The sequence below is a fragment of the Panthera tigris genome, chromosome B2 (genome assembly GCF_018350195.1).
Source record: "Panthera tigris isolate Pti1 chromosome B2, P.tigris_Pti1_mat1.1, whole genome shotgun sequence".
Lineage (NCBI taxonomy): Eukaryota > Metazoa > Chordata > Mammalia > Carnivora > Felidae > Panthera > Panthera tigris.
This window is the reverse complement of record NC_056664.1, coordinates 126,117,119-126,120,702: the sequence shown is the minus strand read 5'-3', so window position 1 is coordinate 126,120,702 and position 3,584 is coordinate 126,117,119. Positions and strand designations below refer to the sequence as shown.

The window sequence follows — 3,584 nt, the reverse complement described above, 5'->3', positions numbered from 1 at the left end:
TGAAGTCACAGGTTAATCATGCCTTTTGAGGATACAAATGCCTTAAATAACATTAGTGATGAGCTTGACTTAAGGGCTATGTATTGGATCCTGAATCTAGCAATTCAGAAATTCTCATGCTTCTTATAAGAACATGGAATTTTTAAGAGAATTTACCATATGCTAGCTCATAAGACATGTTTCAAACTTTAAAGGATTACTATTGTGAAAAGTGCTTTCTCTGACAACAGTGTGATTGAGATAGAAGTAAAAATAACTGATAATTACTGAAAATGTAAGGATACGCTTTTGATTAAATCAGAAGTCAAAGAAAGAATCATACGGAAATTAGAAACATTAGAATTAGAAAATACTTAGATATAAACATTAAAGAAAATGGTTTAGAACTTAATTAGCAGGATACAGGGGAAATAAATTGAAAGTGACATTTGTGGCATGAATGTTAAACTTAAGAAGAAAAGAAAGAAAGAAAAAGTAAATGTCACATTTAAGAGGTGTGAAAAAGATTATAGAATAAACCAAAAAAAGTTTTGCAATAGGTAATATGATAAAGTGGGAGTCAAATAAAACAAGCAAACAAAAAAAAATAAAGATACAATAGAGAAGGTAAGGCCAGTGTTTGAACTGATAAGGCCCTAGTGAGATGGACCAAGAAAATAATAGAGAGAAAGCAGAATTAATAAAATTATTAAAAAATAAAATGAAGACAAAACTATAAATGGAGACTAATAAAATAATAAGTGAATACTAGTAATTACTTTAGAATAATTAACTAGAAACATGACAAATGGACTTTTTCCTAGTAACATATAACTAAGCAAACTTGCCTTAAGATGAATTAGCAAACATCCGTATGTATATATACAAATATATTAAAGAATCTGAATTCATATAAGAATCAAGAGAGAAAGAAAAGAAAGTATTTGCTCCAGATAGTTTTGTTAATGAATTTCACCGGAAGTTTAAGCAAAAGATGATGCCAATGTTAAAGTATTTCTGGGAATAGAAGAAAGGAAAATTATAGACTCTTCTTATTTATGAACACAGGAGGCAATGGAAAAATTTTTAGAAAGAGAAATAAAGGAAATTTAGTAAAATAGAAGCAAATGTAAAAGCACAGATTGCTTGCCTTTTGAAATATGTACTAATGAGTTTATCACATTAAGAAATTAAAGAAAAGGCGTGTGGTTATCTCAGCAACTCAGGAAAACCACAGAATGAAATTCAAAACCGATTCATTATTTAAAAAAGAACAACAAAAAACAAGCTAAACATAGAAGAAAACGTCTTACAGGATATTGATCGAAAACCTACTTTGAACACTTTAATAAAGTTGAAATGTTAAAACCATTTCCTTAAAAAATGAGAATCAGACAAGGATGCCCACCCTCAATGTATCTGTTCAACATTCTACCAGGTAGCCTAGTAAAATTGTAAAATAAGAAAATAAAACAAACACAGACAAACTGCATTTCTTTATTTCATATAAGATATATCCAACTCCAGTTGGATACTAAAATTGGAAGGATACAGAGAAGATTAGCATAGCCCCTGCGCAAGGATGACACGCAAATTCATGAAGCGTTCCATACTTTTTAAAATAAAATAAAAATTACTTATAAATTAGAAAACATTTCACATGGGGACATCTGGGTGACTCAGTGGGTTAAGCGTCCCACTTCAGCTCAGGTCACCATCTCACAATCTGTGAGTTCGAGCCCGCATTCCCTGCTTTGGATTCTGTGTCTCCCCCTCTCTCTTCCCCTGCCCCGCTCATGCTCACTCGCTCTCTCTCTCTCTCTCTCTCTCAAAAATACATAAACATTTAAAAAAATTAAAAAAGAAAGTATTTCACATTAAAAATATATAAACCGAAGAGTGATTAATCTGAGACTTAGTACAGTCAGAGTGCAAGTTTCTTCAGAATAAAATCAGTCTCTACATTGTGGAATTCTTTCCCTAAAAGAAAAACAGTATTAATAATTTTTGTTATCTGAAGAACAATTTTAATTAACTACTACATATTTTACATTAAAGTTGGGGTTTAAAAAGTAGAATAATGTATAGCTCACAAATTCTATTTATACATTTTCCAACAAATTCTCAATAGAATAAATCATTTATTTTTCAATCCAGAAATAGTGACTCAAATCTCATTTTCCAATTATCCTTAACAAAAAAAAAAGATGGGTATACAATAGGTAAAGAGCACTGGCTTTTTAGTTATAAAAACCAAGATGGAAATTCTATTCTAACACGAATTAAATTGTGACTTTGGATAAACAACAACAAAAAGATATATCCAACTCCATAGTTAACTATAGATTATATATAGATAATTTATTAGAATTAATGAAGGAGTTCAGCAAAGTTGCATGTAAGATTAGTATATAACTGTCAAATTCCATTTCTATAGTTCAGCAGCAGATGATAGATTTAAAAACTAATAACTTACAATAAAGCAATGATAGGTATTTATAAGTGAATTACATTAAAAGTGAAGAAACATGGTGAAAATTCAGAATTTTTTATTAAAGTCTTTCATTAAATTTTGGAGGAATTTGTAAAAAAGAAAAGTTATATAATGTTCATGGATAGAAGATGCGAAATGTTAAGATTATTAATATTTTTCAAATTATCTTTAGGTTTAGGAATCTGACCAATCTCGAATTTGCGATTAATTCTAAATTTGAATTGGGAGGTTATGGACTTTGAATAGCTGAGAATATTTTGAGGAACAAGAAGTTGTGTGGGAACTACTCCTCAGGTATCAAACCATTTTATAAAGTTATGCAACCAAGACGTTGTTTAGTCAGCTCATGGATAAAGACCAGTGGAACTAAACAGAGTATAGATACCAGTCTGTCATACATGAAAATACAACATGAGAGAGCTAAGGAAATGACAGATACAAAATTAAAAGACCTGAACAGTTGGTTCTCTATGAACAAATGAAATTGAACCCCCCAATTTAGACAACATATAGATAAATGTGTAAGTATAAGAGAATCCTCTTTTTTTTTTTTATGGCCATTGGTGAAGAAATATATTGCAAACAATACACAAATTATCCTTAACACATTAAAATTTAAAATCCTAAAAAAATAAATAAAAGAAAATGAAATTCTTGTGCAACATAGGAAAACGACTATGTTACAGGTGGGATAGGAAATCTACAATGTTTATAACTCTCATAACATTAGTGCAGATTATATTAGGGTCACTTTAACATCACTATAAAACTATCCAATCTATAAATAGCAAGGTAAGTAAATAATATTAAGAGACAACTCAGCAAGGAGAAACCTGATTAGCCAATAAAATATGAAATGAAGTTTCAATAATAATCAGGAAAATCCAAAGTATAGTAAAAATAAGAAACTTTTCATGCTCATGAAATTAATAGTCTAGTTTTACAGAAAACTTTTTGTTACACATGGGAATGTTAATTGCTTTAATCACTTGGAAAGACCAATTTAGGAAATAGTGCATTTGAAGGTGGTGATGCCCTTTCCATTCCACTCAGTTATACTCTAAATCTTGTGCATATTGAGATGTGTAAAATGTTCAGAGCAGTGACGTTT

At 29.9% G+C, this 3,584-nt stretch overlaps 1 pseudogene; it reads left to right on the top strand.

Moving 5' to 3' along the window:
• Window positions 1-1,495: 1,495 nt before the first annotated feature.
• On the top strand, window positions 1,496-1,596 carry LOC122238999 (annotated as a pseudogene).
• The last annotated feature ends 1,988 nt before the right edge of the window (window positions 1,597-3,584 follow it).